At 40.5% G+C, this 24,316-nt stretch overlaps 1 long non-coding RNA gene across 1 annotated transcript in view; it reads right to left on the reverse strand.

Moving 5' to 3' along the window:
* Positions 1-18,293, reverse strand: part of LOC142099408 (uncharacterized) — a 34,009-nt gene extending 15,716 nt beyond the window's left edge. The window contains exons 1-3 of the long non-coding RNA XR_012678538.1: positions 18,244-18,293; positions 13,943-14,053; positions 9,052-9,224 (exon numbers count right to left, since the gene is read on the reverse strand). This is a non-coding gene — a long non-coding RNA (uncharacterized LOC142099408). The remainder of the gene's footprint in view (positions 1-9,051; positions 9,225-13,942; positions 14,054-18,243) is intronic.
* Positions 18,294-24,316: the final 6,023 nt, after the last annotated feature.

The raw sequence follows: 24,316 nt of genomic DNA on the forward strand, positions 1-24,316 counted from the left end.
TTCTCTTCAGCAGAAGCCAACTACGATGTTGGTAATAGGGAACAATTGGCAATTAAATGGGCCTTCGAGGAGTGGCGGCATTGGCTGGAGGGTGCTCCACATCAGATCTCCGTTATTACGGATCAAAAAAACCTACAATACGTACAGACGGACAAACGCCTGAATCCCAGACAGGCCCGTTGGTCACTATTTTTCACCCGGTTCAATTTTGTGATCACGTTCCGACCGGGTTCAAAAAATGTCCGAGAAGATGCCCTGTCTAGAAGCTTCTTGGCACATCATGTTCCAGTCACAGATCCAGAGCCTATCATTCCTTCTTCCAGAATCCATGCCGGGTTTACCCAAGATCTGAGCATCACGCTTCAAAGGTTTCAAAGGTTAGCTCCTGATAATACTCCGGTAGGATGCTTTTTTGTCCCAGTTCATTTAAGGAAAGCGGTCCTTGCTGAAGCACATGATAATCAGACTGCTGGACATCCTGGAATTTTTAAAATATTGTAAATTCTTTCCCACACAGTATGGTGGCCATCCTTGTCTGCTGACGTCAAAAGTCATGTCCTCTCTTGTGAGGTTTGTGCCAGGAATAAAATCCCCAGGACTCGTCCAGTAGGCCAGTTAGTTCCATTGGTCATTCCTGCAAAACCTTGGACACATTTGTCCATGAACTTTATTGTTGATTTGCCACCCTCTGCGGGACACAATACCATTTGGGTCGCGGTAGACTGCTTCAGCAAAATGGCACACTTCATACCGCTAACCAGGCTTCCTACCGCCCGAGATCTGGCCGTCCTGTTCATCCAACATATTTTCCGTCTCGATGGACTCCCTTCTGATATTGTTTCCGATCGTGGTTCACAATTCATAGTGCAATTCTGGAAGTCCTTTTGTACTCTTCTCGGAATCAGTCTGTCGTCTGCATACCACCCTCAGTCTAATGGGCATACTGGAAGGGTTAACCAGTCCCTAGAACAGTTCTTACGGTGCTATACTTCAGAATTTCATGACAACTGGTCCTCTTTGTTACCCTGGGCGGAGTTTGCCTACAATAACTCATCTCATTCATCTACTCAAACCTCCCCGTTCTACTGTAATTTTGGTTTTCATCCCAGGTCTAATTCTTTATATTCCCTCAAATCTGCTGGTATCCCGGAGATTCATTCCACAGCCGCTGATCTCAAAGTAATCTGGAGGAAAGTGCAGTTCTTCTTAAAGCGGTCCTCATTTTCTGCAAAAAACTTTTCGGATCGCCACAGTACCGCCTGCTCATTCAAAGTGGGCCAGAAAGTGTGGCTTTCAACACGGAATATTAGGCTCAGACAGCCTTGTAAGAAATTGGGGCCTAAATTCATTGGTCCAGTCATGATTATCAATCAGATTAATCCTGTAGCCTTCAGATTAAAGATTCCTGGTTCACTGAGGATCCCCAACACATTTCATTGTTCTCTATGTAAACAGGTACTATACCCGAACCAATCCCAGCCTTCAAGTTTGCCGGTGAGAAATATGAACAAACCACAAAAATACATTATCCAGAAGATTCTCGATTCTAAAAAAGTGCAGGGTCAGGTGCACTTCCTAGTGCAGTGGAAGAATCGCGGCTTAGAGGAGCGGTTCTGGGTCCCGCAAAGACGACTGCACACTTCAAGACATTTGAAGGAATTTTTCAGAAAATTTCCTGGGAAACCTGGGTGTCGGGGTTCTTTAACCCCCCCTGAAGGGGGGGGGTACTGTCACGAGCCGCGGCGGTACTTGCAGCCGCCGTGGCTCGCTTAATGTGCTCCCCGGCGTCCTGGCCGTCACCATGACGACCGGGACGTCACTTCCACCTATCTCCCGACCGTTGCCTAGGCAACGACCGGACGCTTCTGCAGCGCGGCGTCCCGGCGGTATAGGAACTCGGGCGCGCATGCGGTAAATATATCAGATTCAGCCTGTGGGCTGAATTAGCAGGCATTAGCCTGCAAGTGTGCGTGCTAGAGCCAAGCCCTGATTGGTCCTCAGGATAGCAGGCAATTAGCCTGCAAATGTGCACAATTCAGGGGCAAGCCCTGATTGGTCCATCTGTGTACTTAAGGCAGTGAGGTCTGTTGCCTCACTGCCGATTATAGCATCCAGTTTGCCTGTCAGCCTAACCTGCTCCTGCTCATGTTTTGTATTGGTGAAAACCTGTTGGACTGATTGCCTGTGTATGACCCCTTGCCTGGATTTGGACCCTGCCTGTGTTTTTTGTGACCCTGACCTCTGGCATGTTTATCGACCTTCCTGTTTGCTCGTGACCCTTGACCTCGGCCTGTTTAACTGGATCTGCTGTCTGCTGCCGGCCCTTGACCCTTGCCTGGACTTTACTCCGCTTTCCTGGGTTCTCCCTAGTCGGTACGCACTTCACGACCCTCTGCTAGTCTGCGGCCAAGTCTGTCCCCACCACTAGTTGCTCCAGTGAACACCTGACTTTCAGAGCAGACTCCGGGCTGTGCTGTACCGGCTAGAGGTGTTCCTAACAAGCTCACTGCGAAACAGGAGAGGTGGAAGGGTTTAGTGATAATCTTCCTCAAACAATACTAATTCATCCCACCATCATTGGAGTCTGAGTAGTATGATGTAATTGCCGATAATGGCCTTCCAAAGGGAATGACTAGCTTATTTTAGGGCAGAGCTGTCACGATTTTTGGGCAATTCTTTTACAGCAGAGCAAATATCAAAATGTTGTGCGGACTCAACTGCATCACCACTGGGTGTCTTGGGAAAGCTATTTTTTTTACAACAAGCAGTTGCCAGAGAAACTGAAGGAGAAGACGTCCAAACAAGATGTTGATAAGTCTGGGATCCTTGCAAAGAAAATTAAGTATTTAATCGACAATTAAAATATAGTTAGCACATTTACTTTGTTTTATTTCACACTATAATTTTCAGTAGCACCTTTTCAAAATGTATTATTAAGGCAATCACCTGACTCAAGCTAACCGTGTCTGCACTTTCTTTACAGGTAACTACTTCGCTGGACTAAAGTATATTCCCCTCAAATGCTTGCCTTCTTGCAGCTGCTGCATTCTCCTACATGCTGTTGCAGAGACTAGATATTGACCCTAAATGTTTCTGGACACAAACAGCATCTCCTGCATGTCATTTTTAAAAAGTTCTGTAACACCAAGTTGATAGTGTGTGCAAAACAGGAAATGTGATGTAATTCAACCCCGCTGTAATGCTTGACCAATATTGGGGTCGTAATCAGAAATGACATATCCTCAGGAGAGTCCAAGCAGGATTAGCCATCTTTAAATGACATCCCTTAGTTTTTGAAACAGTTTGTCAGCTGTATGCCTCTCACTGAAGCCGCTGATACACAGAGTAGCCTACTTCTCAAAAATGTGACGTACCTGGGTACATGCTGCTGCTGTCCATGCTGGGGAAGGCGAATGACCAACCCATTGGGCTTTCACAGTCATTTAATCTTTAGTTTGCCCAGTTCCGCTTGTACACATATCTGTGGTTAACTGTACAGTGGGTAGAATGCCATTTTGTCGCCCAATAATTAAATTTTTAGGAACTTTCCGGTACAGGAGAGAATTAGCTTTTCTAGTAAAATGGTATAGTGATGACATTTGCTAACAGGGACAGAACACCTCATTTAAATGTCTTAAACCAACTGTAGTAATAGTGGACATTGGACGCAGATCTAACACTAGCATAGTACCTAGGGCGTCTGTGATCCGCTTTGCGACTGGGTGACAGGTTTCATTCTTGCTTCCTCTTGCAAAGGATTGTTTAACTGCCAATTGTTGGTTCAGGGGATATTGATTATGAAGGTGATGAGGGGGAAGATTGTAGGTGCTGGGATGTAGATGAGAGAAGGGAGGTAGATTATGGACTGCTTGTTGTTATTTTTTTAACCTAATTTTCTGATTTTCCCAACAGTATTTTAAGAACTCGCTGAAAAATGACGAAACATGGATGAGGATCCCAGATGGTTAAGGTCTCTACCTCTACTGAGTGTGGCTTTAAAAACACTACAAATGGATAGACAACTCTTGCCAGGATTCGTGTAAAAATAATTCCACACTTAGGTGGATTTTTGGTCTTATGCCCAGGCATGACAATGGCCTCTTTGTTATCACTGGCAAGAACTGCAGCAATTTTTCTTTTCAAGTTTTTAAAAAACATATTGTGACATAGGAGGTGGTCAAAATTGAATAAAAAATGACTGTAAATTAGTGTTAATGAGGTTAATAATAATGTAGCTACAAAATAATAACGTAATTATGTTATTTTAGCACCAATAAATGTAATTATTTTAACAAAATGCAAAACAAAACTAAACAAAACCAAAACCAAAACCAAAACATGCACCGGCGGTTTTGCAAAACCAAAACCAAAACACGACGGTAATCCAAATCCAAAACCGAATACAAAACCAAGACACGGAGGTCAGTGACCACCTCTAGTTAAAACTGAAATTATTTTTGTTATAGGATTGATATATTCTTTTAGTAGTTGCTTGTTCTGGAACATTTTTAATTAGTGTTTTTTTCATGATTGGTTGCTTGGTGTATTTTACTTTCTTGACTTGATGTTGGGAAGTAGTGTTAATGGTTTTTGGTCTCAAAGCACAGATATAAATCTCTTTTTTATCATCCAAATCCCTAAGAAATTTCTTTGATTTTCTATTTTGGATTTCTTCCTCTGATTTAGAAAGTTTATCTTGTGTAATAATTGATCAATTTTTAAAATCTTCCATTTCCTTGAGAGGTTCAAAAGTTCTATTAAGAGTCTCTAATTGAGACTCTAATGATTCTAAAGACTTTGATCTATCTTCTATGATTAATTCCATTAATTGATTGGAACATTGGTCTAAAATAGTATTCCATTTCTTAAAAAAATATCTTTGAAAAGGAATAAAAGTGAATCCAAAGTCTCCTAGGTATCACATCTTTCTCTAGATATTTAGTTAATGTGATAGTTTCCCACCACTGCCTTGTTTCTGCTTGGCATAGTTTTTCAAATTGAAGATATTGTGAGCAAAAATAGTTATTGGCATGAACATTGCTGGGGGCCATAGAAATGTTATCTTCAATAAATAATAGATTCACATCTATGTTCCTATTTTTGTGTGTAACATAGTGAGTGCTGCTCGCCATAATAGATTGCAAATTCAAATGATGTAAGGTAAGCGCTCTCTGGTATGTATGCAGCACCTCTTAAATAATATAGATAGGGGGAGGGAGAGGGCGCAGTATTAGTTTTCAATGAACGTAGGTAATGTTTATAGCTCCTGATGATGTCACGTAGAACTGTGTAAATGCACAGATAGCGATACTCGATGTTGCATAAAACGGTATAGCATAAAACAGAAAAAAAGGTAGCTTACCCTACATTTCCCTTTGCAAGTCCCGGGAATATGTCCATCAATTTCCTCCGTTTATGCTGAAATTCTTCTCCGTGAGAGCTGTATTGACAGGGTCTCGCCGCACACCCAATGTGGAAGTATGAAACTCAAATGTAACTACGGTGGCTGTGTTAGGTCAAAAATCATCCAATGCGTTTCATCCAGTGAAGGACTTTTTCAAGGATGTTGTTCAGTAGGGGAATGTGTTCTTATATAAAGGCTACTGTCACCTCATAGGTTAAGCCCATAAAGTAGCTTCTTTGATGAGACATATAAGTACAAATGAGGATAAATGAAGATAAATTTGTTCCATTTTCATCCATGGGAATAGTTTCCCGTTCTTCACTGGCCGGTTATAATGTTACGGCAACCAATGTGGCATAAACCTGTAGAACAGGTAGAAGAGGTCTTTACCTTTAGCAGCCACCGTTCCCGTAGAGACTGGTTATGCTCACAGGTACTCAGATGCCCCCAGGTCTTAAACTCAAAGTAGTATAGGTTTATACTCACACAGCTGCGTACAGGTACAGGAGATGACACACGGAACAGCGGCGGACCAGCGATCTGCAGACTGGACGGAGCACCAGAGGAGGTGTCAGGTATTGGCATGGTCAGGGTCACAGGCAATGGTTTGGAATCCAGGGGCAGGCTATGAATCAGGATCACAAGCAATGGTTCGGATTCCGGGTACAGGCAATATGTCAAAGGTCACAGGCAGGGGTTTAGAATCAGGAAACAGGCAATAGGTCAATGTCACAGGCAAAGGCTCAGAATCCAGAAGCAGGAAAAGGGTCATACACAGGTAGTCAAATCCAAAGGTTAATCGCCAAGAAGGCAGAGGAGCAGGCTAAGGCACAGCACCAAATAAACTATAACCGCCAGGGAGGCTAAGCCTTCCTGCCTTACAAAGCAATACTGGCCAACGGAAAAGAAGATACAACCAGCCCTAGGGGCTGTCTACTGAGAACACCTGCTCATTCTGCTCATTAGCGCTCGCGCGCCCGGCTGCACCTAATGCCGGGATGTGGTGCTATGCCCTGCAGCGTCCCGACCATTGCCTAAGCAATGGCTGGGACGAGACCCGGAAGTAACGTCCCGGTCGTCATAGCAATGGCCAGGACGCGGAAGAAAGGGTCGCGGCGGCTGGGCACCGCCGTGGCTCTTAACATCCAGAAACTGTGATTGCTGGGGTAACTGATAATCAATTAGAGTACTACACTATTGCCAATTGCCAATGTGCAAGTATAGTTTCTATTGGACCACAAAAAAAATAGCTCCAAAGCCGTTCAGTTATATAAATCAATAAGAAAACTACTAACTTTCAAAAATATTATGGCAAAATTTAAATAATTAAAAAAAATGGCTTAAAAGATCAATTAAACTTTAAGAAGTCATATTAAATACACGTTAAAAACACAAGCTTCATAATTATTATGAAAAAATAAATACAAGGAGCAGAATAAATCAGCAGAGTAGGAATAATCCTCTCCACGCCATTTCTTCAACAAGTGCCGTGGTGGTTAAACTGCTGGGTCCACAATGTAGGTCAATAAGTATAAACCATGTACCATGTTAATTGGTGGCCACCTTACAGAACTACAGCCTGCTTACACCAATGCTGTAAACAGAGCGATTATTATGAAACCTAAGGACTGAGCCCACATCTACTTCACATTGGCCATTACCATAACTCTCACTCACTGTCCCATAAATAATTTGATCTAAATTACTATTTTATCTGTATATTATTTGTTTATTCAGTATGCCTGGTCTTTGTATTTTGTTTTTATGTATCATGTAATGTGTTATGGATCATTGCCTCCTCTATACGTCATGTACGGCACTGCAGATCTCTTGTGGCACCTTATAAATGAAAGATGATAATAATAATAATAATAATAATAATAATAATCATAATAATCATAATAATAATGAGTGATTACAGAAGCAGTTTTGCTGTAGAGAAAAAGGATGTTCAGAAATATTGGTTTGTATGTATTTTCTACAACTATTCTTTCTGAATACAAGAAGTATATTGATTGACATAAAATACATTACAACACATAAGGAAGGATATGGGATTTGTAACACTTAGCGATTCCATTCAGAGAGATAGGTTAATAACATTAATAACAATATTTTTGCTGGTGTTTAAACATTTTTATCTTGTAATGGTCATTATGACGAACACGCTCTCAGCTGCTGTGACTTTGGGGGTGTTCACTGTATGAGGTCACACGATTCCAGCTCGCAGTCTCTCTTTACCTATCTCACAGGTTATAGACCTACTGAATCGCCCCCAAACAGCGCTCACACACTTCAGGTTTGCCACCACATATTGAATACGGGCAACAGGACCCCAATATACTCCCACACTGGTCCACAATATATGTCCCACACTGGCACACAAGGCTTCTTGCTATCAGCAAGACCCACACCAGCAAGCAAAGGGACTCCAGACTGTTACATAAATGTAAATGCAAGCACACACTAAGCTTGTTAATCAAATGTATTAACAAATCACACATTGGCATTTAAAGGGTTAACTTGGTTGAGCTATTTCTTCTAAACAGGCTAATGGATTCGTTAGAATATCAAGGACGCAACATATTAAATTATAGATTTAATCTACAAAAGTACAGGGCATACAGATATAAAAAGGAATTAATAAACCATTAATAGATTGAGATACATACACAAGCAAAACAGTTTAAAATAAAAGGGGTTACCTTCAGAGTGTCACTTACATGAATTGCATACTCTGTGCCATGGGAAATTGGCAAGGAAGATGGACAGCTTATAAATGTGAATTAATTTCCCAAAAAGTCTGACCCCTTGCTATACCTGGTCTCAGCCTTTTAAAGACACTTCCACACCTTTTTCTACGCCCAGGGGGTTGTGGCCTATGACACTTTTTCAATTACCATTTGCATGTTGCCTGATTTACTAACCAATTCTACTATGTGATCTAACTTTTCTGTAGAGCGTCACATCGATCCAATTTTATCATTAATAAATCCCCTATGACTCTGTTCATCTTTTGATACCAAATACAATGAAATTATGACAATGTGACATACCTTTTCCAAAGATATGTGATTTTAGCTGTTCACAGATACCACCCATACCTGTCATTCACAACTCTGGTGTGATTTCTGCTCCTCAGTATTGATTGGCACCCGGATTTCCCAAAATATGAATTATTTTCATTGGAAGCTCATATTTCTATATACCTGTATAGGCCTGCAAAATGCTGCCTTGGGCTACAAGGATGTCCAGCTGTGACCAACCCCACAAAGTCTATTCAGGAGTCCAAAAACTAACTTGTGTCAGGATATATCTCAGAGCAAGAGTTCTTTGAAGCTACCATAGATGACACTCTTATCTTCTCACACTGGAATGTGCAAAGCCATCAAATACATTTACATCAAACTTTCTGTCTTCCCATTTTACACTTACGTAGCTGAACTTTTCAATGGATTCATTTGATAGAACATATTAACACTGTAGTTAGGATTCATCCCTTATAAATAACTAAGTTCCCTATGTTCACGACAGACATGTATAAAGTCAGAATCTAATACAATAGGGCACTGTTGGATATTTTGCTTTAAATCATATAAACCCGCCGTCAATACTATCAGTAATGATGGCATGTTTTTATTGCTGACCTGCAAATTGTAGCAATGCTGGAAATAAATCAGGGAGGAAGTTATTAGCCAGGCAGAGCAGCAGATGGGCTCCCACAACTCACTGGGAGAAGTTATGGCTCCATCCCATGTTTTGTCCAATATTTGCTCTATCACGTCAAGTAGAGAGTTGTTAGAGAGAAGCACTGCTGTGGCTAGAAAATAGATAATATAGTTGTCATAGAAGAAAGTTGAAGAAATTAAAATGTTTGAATCCCTATAAAAAGACAAGTACAGTAAATTAGTATCCATACTGAAAAAACAAACTAACTGATATGATTGATCAGTTAGATTGTTCTTCATAGATCAGAGGACTAAACTGCGACCAGAAACATATATTTTGCAATATGTAAAAATAATGTTCCCTGTCTTCTCATACAGAGTACTGTTACAGACTCCTTTATTGAAAGGTACCACAGTCTACCCCCACAGCTTTCACTACCTAAGCCCATGACACAATAAATTATATATATATATATATATATATATATATATATATATATATATATATATATATATATATATAATGACAAACAGAGCTTGCTATGGCTTTATTTTGTAAACAAACTTCAATATATATTTTCATCTAAGGGCTATATGTAGCGAAAATACATTTGAAGATTGCTTCTCACTTCCAAGCACTTAATGTAACCTCCTGATTTTCTCCTTTTGTTTACTCCACTTTATTTAAACAATTTTAAAAATAATATATTTTGTGAACATCATATGCCCTTGTATTTTAAAAAAAAAAGTAAAAAAACACATTGGGCCTGATTCATTAAGGTACATGAATGCTTGCCATATTTGTGTTAAATTGCACAGCGCATGCCCAGAAACAAACTACACCAGATACACATGTCTATGCAATTCATCTTGGAGCGCAAAGGACACTTACGACAGGCTGCGATTTTATGAGCGGATCGGGGAGGGTAATGGGCAGAACGTCACTGGCTTAAATCTTGCACCTCTAATGACTTCTTCACATATATTTCTATCTACCACTCTTATCGAAATGCTCTGGAAACTGCAAAACAAACATACTTCCAATCTCTTATCTATGCTTCAATACATTTAAATCTCTTCTCAATCCTCCCACCCCGAACCCTTCAGCTACTATCAGTGCCAAGGATCTTGCTTCCTTCTTCAAGGACAAGATTGATAAGATCAGACTAGAAAAGGTATCCTCTTCCTCGACAAGCAATCAGCTCAATTCCTTACCACTACCCTCTGACACCCTCTCTTCATTTGACCCCACAAATGAAGAAGAAATTTCTACTCTCTTCTTATCTTCCTATTCTGGTTTACAACTAGAAAAAAGACCGCACCAGGTGGTCCATATAATTCCTCTAGGTATATATATATCAGTCTGGCTACATAGCATTGACTATACCACCTGAGGTTAGGTGCACCCGATCATAGGCTTACTAGAAACATAAACATGAGAGAAAAAAGAAATGATCTAAGTGGGGCACTCAAATGGACAGAAATTCTTTAATTTATATACATAATATGCTGTTAAATACTCATTTATTAATTCATTGTTAAAACATTCCATTAGCGAAATATAAAACTTGTATATGAATAACACCATGAATAAAGATAACTGTTAAAAAGACAAATGCTAGTTTGTCTAACCGCGACACTGCTCTGATTAGGAATCTACTTTGATAGTTTATTGTGTAACATGTTACTAAATGTTCTATTCATACCATATCCCTCTGGAAAGACTTGGTGTAACATAAAATAGTTTTTATTCTTACATCTTATTAACCAGAAACAAAGGTGGAATGAACTAATGAGGATTATAGAGGAGCTGCTGGTATTACACACTATTATGTGTTGAATATATTTCTTCTATCCACTGTGTGCCAGCTTATTCCCTCTAAAACAGCTGGTGGTCATACCCCTGAATTAACCTAAATAACGGGTTAGCTATTTTCTAGATAGGTTTTCTATTAGATTGTGGTGGGGTAATAGTTACTAGGACCATCCCGCTAAATATTCAGTGTATATCAGGATTGTCACTGCTAGCTATTACTATCCTTCCATCTGGCTGTCTCGCTTCTCTCAATTTCTCACTCAGCGAGCAGCATAAAAGGATTCCTAACTAAACAACCTCTATATCGCTAAATAGCTTAAATTTAATTTGACAGAGCAGCGAGCGCGGCATCCGCCGACGCGCGTTTCGCTAAGGCTTTTACTAAGGCTTGCCTTAGTAAAAGCCTTAGTCTTTTTTCTCTCATGTTTATGTATCTTCCTATTCTACCTCCTGTCCTCTTGATCCTATTGCCTCGCAAATTGGTAGATCTCTGTCTCCTGTGCTCATTTCACCTCTAACTAAAATCTGTAATCTCTCGCTCTCTACTGGCATCTTTTCATCACTTTACAAGCACGCAGTGATTACTCCTATTCTAAAAAAACAAGATTCTGACCCAAACTTTCTCTCAGCACCTCTGCCCCTCCAAGCTTCTATAGAGACTGTTGGATCCTCTTCAGTCTGGCTTTCGTTCTCAACACTCCACAGAGACTGCGTTGACTAAGGTTGTCAATGATGTGATCACTGCTAAAACTAAACGCCATTACTCTCTCCTAATTCTCCTGGATCTCTGGGCTGCATTTGACACTGTTAACCACTCTTCTCATACAAACGCTGCAATCCCTAGGTCTTCAAGACACTGTTCAATCCTGGTTCTCATCCTACCTTTCTAATCGCTCTTTCACTGTTAATTTCTCTGGGGGTCACCTCTGCTCCGCTTCCTTTATCAGTTGGAGTACCGCAAGGCTCAGTGCTAGGTCCTCTGCTGTTCTCTATCTATACTGCTTCTCTTGGTAATCTAATAAGTTCATTTGGATTTCAGTATCATCTCCATGCGGATGATACCCAAATTTACCTATCCTCTCCTGATCTCTTGACATCTTTGTTGTCCCATGTAACTGACTGTCTTTCTGCCATTTCATCTTGGATGTCCTCTCGCCAACTCAAACCTAATTTTTCTAAAACAAAGTTAATAATATTCCCACCCACCAACAAGAGCATACCTGACATTCCTATCTCTGTTGATAACATGACCATAAATCCCACCCCACAAGCTCGCTACCTAGGTGTAATCCTTGACTCACACCTATCCTTTGTTCCCCACATTGACTCTATATCTAAATTATGTTACATACATCTAAAAAACATTTCCAGAATTCGCACATATCTCACACAAGACACTGCAAAAACCTTAATTCATGTACTTATCATTTCCTGCATTGACTATTGCAATTCCCTCCTTACTGTTCTTCCCCAAAACAGACTCAAATCCCTACAATCTATTTTGCACGCTGCGGCAAGATTGATTTTCCTTGCAAATCGTTAATCCTCTGTTGAATCACTCTGTATGTCTCTACACTGGTTGCCTGTTTTCTACCGAATCCAATATCAAATACTTTTACTAACCTACAAGGCCATCAACAAAGCTGCACCAACATACATCTCCTCTCTTGTCTCAAAATATCTCCCAATTCGGCAACTCCGTTCTGCAGAAGATCTGCGTCTCTCATCCACCCTCATTACATCCTCCCATTCTCGGCTACAGGACTTTTTTCAGGCTGCACCCACTCTATGGAATTCTCTCCTTCCTCGCACAATAAGACACCCCTCTGGTCTACAAACTTTCAAGCGTTCTCTGAAAACCCACCTCTTCAGACAAGCTTATAATATTTCTCAACCATCCTCTTAACCTCACTACATTACCCTATTACCACCCATTACACAATTTCACACAAGACAAATATCCCCTGATCAACATTGTTGTGTGACAGGATCATTAAGCTTATTAGTCACTTTTACTTTTCGCAGTCTGGCTGGGCCGAAATGCAAAATGTAGACTTAACCTCATGTGTCATACTCCCATTGTCCCATAGATTGTAAGCTCGCGAGCAGGGCCTTCTCACCTCTTTGTCTGTTTTACCCAGTTTGTTTATTAGTTTACTGCATTTGTCCCCAATTGTAAAGCGCTACAGAATATTTGGGCGCTATATAAATAAATGATGATGATATGCATGTAGTCAATTTACAGTAAGGGTGTGCCAAGCTCGAGCGCATGCACCAGCAACCGATTCATGCTTTCAAAATCTCTAAGTCATATCACTTGCATCAGCTACAAGTCAGGTGTAACTGTCAATCAATAGTGATGATGGTAGCGTATTCAGACTAGAACACGTGCCTGCAATTAAGGGCAACTGTAAAAATGCATTTTATGTACAGTAGACATTAATAACATCCTGATAAATGTATTTCATTGAAAAAAAACTGTTATTAATGTTTTCAATGACTGTCATTAACAGGTGACGATAATTACAATTTTTTTTAGTTTTTTCTGTATGTTTTGTTGGGACTTTATATTCCAAATATTTACTGTGCAAATCATCATCATCATTTATTTATATAGCGCCAACATATTTCATAGCGCTTTACATTTGGTGACAAAAAAGTAAACTAATAAACAAACTGGGTAAAACAGACAAAGAGGTGAGCATATCCAGCAATGTTGTGTCTGTCTCAATACAGCAAGTGCCATGTATGCAGAGCGTATCTACACCCGTATTCAACAAGTGATATTCCTTTGGATTCGATTTTATTTGAATACGTATGCTGGATTTTTAAAACATGCTCAATGTGTTCCTTTTGTGTGCCTTAGTAAATCAGGCCCATTGTCTTAGTACATCAAAACACAAATAAGAACAGAGATTTTGAAATATAAACTAGTGTCCATTAAGGTTTCCATATCTATGTTCACACAAACTCATAAGTATAGCGTTATGCAAACTACTCATAAAATATGAGTATTCCAGCAATGTCTATAAAGTTATAACTGAAATAATTTACCTCTCATCTTACAGCTTGTGCTAGAGTCATGAAGGCTGCAATACAGAAAGTTCAGTGCCGGCTTGAGAATGCTCACATTGCTTGGACTGCATTTTCCAGTTAAATTGCTCACTATGAGATTAATGCAAATTAGTATTTATTTATTATAGCGTATCAATCCTTAGCATATAGTTATATATATATATATATATATATATATATATATTATATATATATATATATATATATATATATATATATATATATATATTTATATTACCACAACAATAGATATACACTGGCGCTGTCCACCACATCAGTTAGTATTATATATAAAGGTTCACAATACTATATAGTATCAGAATAATAATTAGTAATTAGAAGTCCACAATCACTTCACTCATGTATGAGTGGCAGCCACGTAGAAGCCTGTATCCAGATGGTCAATCCAGAAGAAAATAGTCACTAGAACAAAGCACAGGCGGGGCGCCTCATAGTGTTATACCAGGATATCTGGTATAACACTATAAATATCCGGCGGATACCGTATTTATCGGCGTATAACACGCACTTTTTTCCCCCTGAAAATAGGGGGCAAATGATGTATGCGTGTTATACGCCGATATAATGTTAAGAAGCCATGTTTTTACCATATACACCGCCGATATACCGGTAATATTCCGTACATACCGCACAGCAGCGTGGATCAGTAGCAGCGTGTGGAGTGTGAAGCAATCAGTAGGCAACGGCAAGCCGCGCCTTCCTCACGTCTAATTCTCTTTTTTTAAATTTAAACTTAGGTAAAAAGTATACCACTGCAGTGTGACTACTGGTATCCCTAATGGATTTAAAACAAAAGCGTGGAGCATATACAGCTGCTTTCAAGTTGAAGGTTGTGGAATATGCCAAACAACACGGAAATAGGGCTGCAGCAAGGCATTTTGGAGAGCCACCAACAGAATGCACAATACGAGAGTGGCGAAAAATGGAAGAAAAACTCAAGACATTATCAAAAACAAAATGCAATTTTCGCAGCGGTATTGTTAAATGGCCAAAATTAGAAGAACAGGTGAAGGAATTTGTAGTAAATCATAGAAAAGCTGGTATTGCTTTATCAACAAAAATGATCATTATTCAAGCAGTGAAAATCAGCAAAGAGTTGCAAATACATGATTTCAAAGGAACAGCATCATGGTGCCAAAGATTCATGAAGAGGCATGAGCTTCGGATGCGAACAAGAACCAGGATTGCCCAGCGTATGCCGGATGATTATGAAGAGAAGATAATACATTTTCATAAGTTTATTATCAAACAAAGGAAAAGAAAAAATTTTGAAATTGGTCAAATAGGCAACATGGATGAAGTACCACTCACCTTCGATGTTCCTTCAAACAAAACTGTGGAAGCAAGAGGTGCCAAGACAGTAACAATTAAAACTTCAGGGCATGAAAAAAATCATTATACCGTGGTCCTTGCTGTCACTGCAGATGGAAACAAGCTGCCACCATTGGTCATTTTTAAAAGGAAAACTTTGCCTAAAGAGAAAATTCCAAGTGGCATACAGGTGCATGTTCATCCCAAAGGTTGGATGGATGAAGAAGGCATGAAGCTTTGGATTAGAAATGTGTGGGTGAAGCGCCCAGGTGCTTTGTTAAAGAAGCCATCCTTGTTAGTACTGGACTCATTCAGATCTCATCTTACAGAACCAACAAAGAGAGAATTTCAAATATGCAAAACAGAAATAGCTGTCATTCCAGGAGGACTTACATCACAATTGCAGCCATTGGATGTTAGCATTAACAAGCCCTTCAAAGCCGTAATGCGTGAAGAATGGAATAAATACATGTGTGATGAAAACCAACATGAAATGACAAATTCTGGGCGAATGAAAAGACCTGGCATTTCAAAAGTTTGTCAGTGGATAAAGACTTCGTGGGACGCAGTTAAAGAAGATATTGTTATCAAATCTTTTAAGAAATGTGGCATAAGTAATGCTTTGGATGGTGAAGAAGATGAGCTGATTTATGAAGATAGTAGCAGTGAAAGCAGCAGTGTTCATTGCGATTTTGAAAATAGCAGTGAAGATGAAGAGTTTCTTGGTTTCCCAGATAGTGATTTCTGAGTAAACTTTTGTAAAAACAAAATATCCAAGTTTCTTTTGTTAAAACAGTTGCTTTTACTGTCCTTTTACATTATTTACCTTATAAGTGGTAATAATATTAATAAAAAAAAAGTTCTGAGCTACCCTTATTTTGCTTCAAAGTTTTTATTTAGAAATTTAAATTTTTTTCCTGAAATTTCCCTCTTAAAATGAAGATGCGTGTTATACGCCTGTGCGTGTTATACGCCGATAAATACGGTATTTACATTCAAACCAGCGGAATACACGAGCTGACAGTGTGGCGACTGCAGACACCAGAGACCCGGTGTCCATTGCACGAGATACAGCTGCTTTTAAAGGAAACATCTTCTGGCTATTTTGCCCATATTCCTGGGTATCCATTGTATGAGATACAGCTGCTTTTAAAGAAAAACATCTTCTGGCTATTATGCTCATATTTCTGGTACGCATATGAATTATTACCTATACACAAAGTGGTGTGTGTTTTCTTGGGCTACGTTGTTCTATACATATACCCTGGTGCATTCTTGAATATCACACCTTTTTGAACATTCTGTGGTGTTTCACGTGGTGCATTATCCTTTGCATTACAATATTATACTATGTTTGCCTTTTTCCATGCCTTTGGATTGTTCCTGAGCTGAGATTCAGTATTACAACTCCCTAAGAGGATCCACTCAAGTCTAGATTATACATCTTTACCTGACGGTACGCATATACATACACATTTTTTTCCTTGTTGTCCTGGTATAACACTATGAGGCGCCCCGCCTGTGCTTTGTTCTAGTAATATATATATATATATATATATATATATATATATAATATATAAATGCTTAGTGGCGTCTGTCTGTCTGTGTGTGGAAAAAAAAACAAGTTGCAGCGCCACCTGCTGGGCAGGGTTATACACTGACCTACTAAATTCTTAGTGTGTGTGGGAAAAAAAAATTCAAAAAGGGCTGAAATTTGGTAGGGCTCAAACTCATTTTCGTGAGGTAATTTTACCTCATGAACACACATGTGTAGAGGCGTGCGTTAGTGTGTGTGTGTGTGTGGAAAAAACTATTTTCTCAGAAAGGGCTCATCCAATTGACCTGAAATTTGGTATACTGACATTATTTGACAAAAAATTAGAATAGTCAAGTCAGTTAACTTCCATCATCCCCCCTTCCCCCCGTGGGAGGGGTAGTAAAGGCTAAATTTACGAGTTGAGGGGTCAAACTCATTTTCGTGAGGTAATTTTACCTCATGAACACACATTAAAAAGGGCGCTTGCGTCGGGAAGTAACACTCTTCCCCTGAGGAGGCCTGGGCTAGGCCCAAATGCATGACAAGAACCTTTTTAAGACCTTAAGTATCTTGATTTGACTAGAATGCATGAGTATCATGCACGGGTTAACTTGTATATATATATATATATATATATATATATTAATTAGAGTTAATGCAATAGAGGGATTTTATATTTGTCAAACCTAATATAGAAATGTGTTTATATGAGAGACAGCTCAAAAATATAAAATTCCTCAGTTAGGACTAAATAAAATTACCTATGGAGAGACAATATTTAGAGCAAGGCCATGCTTCTAGATGTATATGTTTTCAGAACCTAGAATTTGTTTCCCACTACTTTAGGTGGGAGTGGGATAAGGTAGGCAATCTGATTCAGAAGCTCAAACAATGCGAGTTTTGGCAATTGTGGCAGATAGGCCTTAATAGATATTTTGACATGCAGGGAATATCTTGATTTAGGTTTATTATTTCCAACCTGGCATTAGCATCTTTTATTAATAGAGAGGCAGTATCCTCTCTTTTTGAATTCATGATTTGTTAAGGTAGGTGATTTGGTTCAGGTGGGATGTATTGTTTGTGCAGTTGCTTTTTAGACATTTGTATTGATTAAAGAATATGTTGTTTAGGCTAGGTACACACTGGAGCTTTTTTGTCCAATAATCGTGCCAATCAGCCAACATACGGCAGGAACAGGCTAATGCAAAAGATATTTGCAGAAAATTCTATGCCTTCAACAACTTTCCAAAATGAATTTGTCTGGCGCCAGGCAATTTGCAATACACAGGAAAGGGGTTGGGTATGCAAAACAGAGTATGTAAATCCAGACAAGACTTTCAACAATATTTTAAAAGCGACAGATGTAATTTCTGAAATTACTAAAATTAGACGTGTATAAATAGTGACATACCGCAATGCACACAAACAGACGTCCCAACAGTCAGATTCACGTCACTTGTAAGACCATTAAGGGGGCAGTGTGAGGACCCGCTGCATGTATAATGTTTTTTACAGTTGTCGGGATTTAGGTATTTGGTGTATTGACTACCACTAATCTGGGTAAAATGACCCACTTCATACCACTAGCTGGACTATCATGTGCAAGAACCTTGGCCTCTTCACATATTATATCTTACAGCTAAATGGACTCCCTGTTAACATTGTATTTGACCATGGCTCCCAGGTTGTTGCTACCTTCTGGAAATCCTTTTGCACCCTGCTCAGAATCAAGCTCAGTCTGTCTTCTGCCTACCACCCAAAGTCAAATGGACAAGCCAGGTAAATCAAACCTTAGAACAATTCCTCCACCTTTATGTCTCAAAATTCCACGATAATTGCGATACCCTCCTCCAAAGAGCAGAGTTTGCCTACAATAATGCTGGTCTCTCATCTAGACATTTCAACTCAAAGAAATTACCAGCGCTTATTAGAATGATAGATAAGTTCCTACTGTGTATATCAATTGATGTAATCTCAGTATTAATAACAGATGATTTATTAAAATGTGGTAAACACAAGCATATAGATATTACAAATGCACAGATGCTTGACATACATCTAATATAAAAGTCATCTATTCAATGAACCAAATTGTCTATGATAATTATATCCATGATAAACCTAGACTTCAAATGATTCTAATAGATCCAGATACTAGAAGAGAGATTTATCCAAGTGCTAATAATTGCAGTCAGTTGATGGTTCTCTCAAATGGCCAAAATCTCATATCAGATTTCCAATTAGTTTGATAGAATTGGGAAATGAAAGGAGAGACTTGTATCCAAAGTTTAGAATACTTGCAGTCAGTTGGCGATCTCACAAATCCCAGTGCTACCGAACTCGCCTGGTCCGATATGTCTTTGTGTGTGAAAAGGTGCAGCGTTGTTGGGTGGTGAGGTCCCGAAGTCAGTTTGCGTTCCAGCATAGAGTGCACGTGACCATTTCCTGGTGTGATGTAGGGGTGTTGACAACACATTTCGTCACGTGAACGTGACTTACTGAGGGCTGTATGGCTGGTGGTGGTGTCGTGAGATATAATACTAGCTCGATCGCGATTGGTTCGCATTAGTACTGCATTATATCACAAGGTCCGTTGTTTATGTCCATAATTATTTGAATAAACGGAACCCCCTTTCCTACTTTTTAGCTTATTTCTTATTTTAGACAAAATGCTACTCCACAAGTTTCTGCTCAATAAAACAGCTATTACATCTTATCTGCAATGGGACAGATTTAGTACATCTCAATGCAATTGTAGTTATCTTCAGGTATTTTTACAGTACTTTAGATGTTCAGTCTCACTTAAAGTGTGAACTTTGATTATATATTTAATTATAATGTTATTGGATTTGGGAGAAGGTGCATGTGTCCCTCAAGCAAACCTCTTTGAGATCTAAACACTTTGCTGATCTGCATTGGAGAAAATGTTCTCTTAAAGTAGATGTAACAGACTTACCTCCCCCACGCTCCAGCGCTGTCCTCTCCGAGCTGTCGGGGCGTTCTTTTCAAATGTCTTCTATATAATGCTGGCACTGACACTTGCACAGTATCAGTGCAACTAGTTTGTCGAGCTACTGACTCCCTTTACTACTCCTTGTGATCCCCTGTGTACCAAACTCTGCCTGTTTCTGACCAAGTGCTGCTGATTTCCTCTGTACCGAATTCTGCCTGTTTCTGACCTTGTGCTACTGATCTACTGTGTACTGAACTCTGCCTGTTTCTGACCAAGTGCTGCTGATCTCCTGTGTACAGAACCTTGTCTGTTTTGGACTACGGCTGCTGATCTTCCGTGTATCAGTCCCTGGTTGACTGCATCTCAAGGTACCTCTCTTTTTCCCTATTGTCACATCCTAAAGCAGTCCAGAGAGCTGCGAACTGCAAGTTCCCAGCAGCTAAGCCCATCCTTATTGGTGAAAACCAGGGAACTCATTAGACTCCACACCTCTGGTCTGCCAGTGCCAATTGGGATTGACATAGTGTCACACCTGAGGATCTGTCTGTACCCAGATTGGGTTGTGTCTCTGGAGCTGGACTGATGGCTACATGGACAAAGCTGGGTGGCCTGATAATGTTCCTCTGCATGCAGTGAAAGGACTGGTGCAAATGGTGATTACACTAGCAAAGGAGAACAAACAGGATCTTTACTGCTGGACCGCACTTTAAATGGAATGGAGTAACTGGAATGCTGGAAGAGGATTGCTGCAACCGGACTGGAACCGGAATGCTTTAACAAGAATGCTGTATTCAAAATGCTGGAAGTGGATCTCTGTAATCGTACTGGAATCGGAATGATAGAAGTGGACAGCTGTAACTGGACTGCAATTGGAATGCTGTAACCAGATCGCTGGAAGTGAATCACTGTAACCGAAATCCTGTAACTGGAATGGGACTGGAGACAGAATGCAGACTGCACTGTCAGAGCTGGATTAATAGCAAGACTGTAGCAAGAGAGATAACAAGATTGCAAACTCCTGCGAACCAGGTTGGCGTCTGAAATACAACGTTGCACTGGCAACAGGTAAGGGCTCCAGGAAGTCCTTTTATAGTTGTTGTTGATTCCTGATTGGACTGCAGTCAACTGGGCAGATGCAGCACTCTGAGTTGCTGAGATGTATCAGGTGATTATATCCAAGATGGCAGCTCCCGTGAATTGGTTTTGGAGAGAGTCTGAAATGGAGGCTGTTATCACTTGATTGGCTGAGAGGAATCATGTGACCAAATGCAAGATAGCCGTGCCCCCATACTCTGATTCTGGAGGGATCTCTGGAGTGGAGACAGACTGGATAGCATCTTACAGAGAGGTCTGAAACCAGCAGAGCCTGAGGACCGCAGGGACAACTTGGAAGGGCAGCAAAAAGGACCCTTTTTAGGGGGTTTACTTTGGACGTCTGTGCTTGTTCTTGGTGTTTTTGTAGTTGTTGCTGTCGTTATGAGTGTCACGGTACTCCCGATTTCCATGGGAGGGGTCTTTTGTTTTGTAGGTTCCGCCGTGGCGCAACTTGGTGATCCTAGAGGGGGAGAAAAATAGGGGGGGGGTTGTAGGAGGGGGAGAGAGATGGGAGGTGGGAGGAAAGAAAACAGCAAATATAGACTGGATGCAGTACAGACAATATACTGGCGTGCTATGTTTGCAGCCTGATGTTTATAGCTTTTGCAGATTTCAATGCTATAGCTCTTTTGCACAATGTCTATAGCTCAAATGCGGTGTATATTGGCTGTATAATGTGGGGGTGACTGATGTCTGATAGCTTTCTGCTTTTCTCTTATAGAGAAATTGCCAGTGGTTTATAGCGGAGTTTATAGCTCTTATGAGTCTAGCTCTCGTGAATGGCATTAATGCTTAAGAGAGCTAGTGTGTATAGCTATGATGCGACTGGGAGTGAGGATATGTTTATAGCTCTGTGTTGTTTGTAAGGGGTGTAGTTATATGGGAGTGTTTATATGGTATATTCAAATGATACAATGCAGCTATGGGTGGTAAATGCGAGTGGGATTTCTGTCAGTGTTGTGTGTGTCAGGTGAATAGGAACGCTCTATTTGCAGAGTGCTCTTATAAGAGCAGTTAGTTTATTTGGAGATGGGCTTACTTTGTGCCTTATTTGAGCCCTGTGTGGCGCTTCCTTCTCCCTGCAGTGTTGATGTAGTTTGGCCGAGTGGCTAGTTCACTGTGCGTTCCAAATGCCGAACTTCCGGATAGTGGGTGGAGCGCACAGTCGCCTGTGCGTTCCACTGCTGAGTATTCTCACCGCTGGTCTTTTCTCTCGGGTCTTCTTACGTTCACCCCCACATTATGCAGTCAATATACACCGCAATTGAGCTATAGACATTGTGCAAAATAGCTATAGCACTGAAATCTGCAAAAGCTATAAACATCAGGCTGCAAACATAGCACGCCAGTATATTGTCTGTACCGCATCCAGTCTATATTTGCTGTTTTCTTTCCTCCCACTCTCTCCCCCTCCTACAACCCCCCCCCCCCTATTTTTCTCCCCCTCCAGGATCACCAAGTTGTGCCACAGCAGAACCTACAAGACAGAACCTGAGAGCCTGGTGTGTGACACATAGGTCTTACTAGATTGCAACAGTAGGCTCTCTACACAAAACATTAAATTTCAGCAACCCTGCAAATAACTTGATCCCAGGTTTATTGGACCATTTGTAATCATCAAGCAAATCAACCCTGTGGCCTTCAGATTGGATCCCCCATGCTCTCTCAGAATTCCGAACACCTTTCCTTTCTCATTTGTCAAACCTGTGTCCATGTCCAGTAAGTTCAGGACCCAATGTGTTCACAGACCTCGCCCGGTTAAGGCCGATGCACATCAGGAATTATAGAAAATACTCTAGATTCAAAAAGAGTCCAAGAACAAGTCCACTTCCTGGTATACTGGAAGGGTTACGGCCGAGAAGAACATTGTTGAATACCTCGGAAACATCTGCATGCAAAATAATTACTCAAGGAGTACTTCAAACAGTTTCCACGGAAACCAGGATGTCCGAGTTTCTTAACCCCTCCACAAGTGGGTATACTGTTACCCCCTCCTACTTACTTCCTCTGGTCGCATCCTGACTGTCATGGCAACAGCCGGGACATCACTTCCTTCTTCTTCATCCCAACCGTCACCATGGCAGCAGCAGGGATGTTCTGTATTTAGTGCCATGTCCTAGCAAGCTGGACAGCCGGGCGAATGTGTGTAGCAAAAAAATAATTTACAGCCTGTTGAGGCCGATTTGGTCCACATGAGTTGCACCCCTCTGATTGGTGCATATTAGTAAATAGGGTAGGGAGGGCTTAGTCTCCCTGCCGGTCATCGTTTTCATGAGCATTGCTGACCTGCTCTGTGGATACTCTGCTGAACTTCTGATTGACCTCTGTTGTGACCCATGGCTTGTGTCTGGACCCTGCTTGTATTCTAATTGCCCTCACCTTTGGCTTTGTTTCTGGATATCCCTGCACGCCACCAGGCCTGACCATTTGGCCTATCCCCGATTACTTTGCCTGCTACAGACCCCTGAGCCGGATAGTGCCTGACCATCCACTTTTTTCTTGGCTACCGCCTCCTATCTACCTGCTGCAGTATTGCATATACACTCCCACTACAATAAAAGTTAAGACCTGGGGGCATCCAAGTACCTTGAAGCGCAACAAGCTCTATGGGAAAGGCGGCTGCTATAGGCAAAGACATCTATCACCTGTTCTGGAAGCTCATGTCAATAGCCGCTAACTGTAACACCATAATTATTCCTTTCTAGAAGTTCTCTAAGGATACCAAGAGGGATCTCATACTCTTTATTCTAGTAAAATTAAAGATGAGGTATTATCTCTTTGCTGTTTTAGAGTTTTTGATGAAAAGTAACATTTTCTGCAGAGAGTTCTGCTTCATTCATATCTGTTTAACTCAGTAAACAGGTCAAACATATTTGGCAGGGGCAAATTTAAGCAATTGTGCCATTAATGATTTCTGTGCTGAAGTAAGTTCTTGTGAAGATTAAATAAAAATACCTATTATTGATGTCTCTTATTTTTTTCTTTTAGTTATGCTTCATCCTTCTGTAATTCCTCTGTTTAAGGGTCTCTTAAACTCTTTGGGGTCCCCAGATACAATAAATTGTATTGTTTGAAATTTCTTACCATATGGGTTCTGATCTAAAAAAATGTTCTGTGATTTTGAGTATTTTGATCTAAGGGTTTCTGTAAGTACCAGCAGTTTTAAACATCACTGGCCTGCCTTCAACACTCAGCAGGCAACTGATTGCTAGCCTTCACAATTACAATTCTTAACAGAACCCAGCGGGGCTCAGTCCCAGACTAGAGATGACATAACACCTCTCTCGGGTGTTACCAATAACCTCCAGTACTGATGCCACATGTGGGAATCACCAATCAAACAGCCACTATAAGAACCTGCTTAGTGCACTCCTCAAGTGCCTGAGTATAAATTGTGTCCAATATTCCCGCTCCAGGACTATACTAGGAAGTATAA

Source organism: Mixophyes fleayi, chromosome 8 (genome assembly GCF_038048845.1).
Source record: "Mixophyes fleayi isolate aMixFle1 chromosome 8, aMixFle1.hap1, whole genome shotgun sequence".
Classification (NCBI taxonomy): Eukaryota; Metazoa; Chordata; class Amphibia; order Anura; family Limnodynastidae; genus Mixophyes; species Mixophyes fleayi.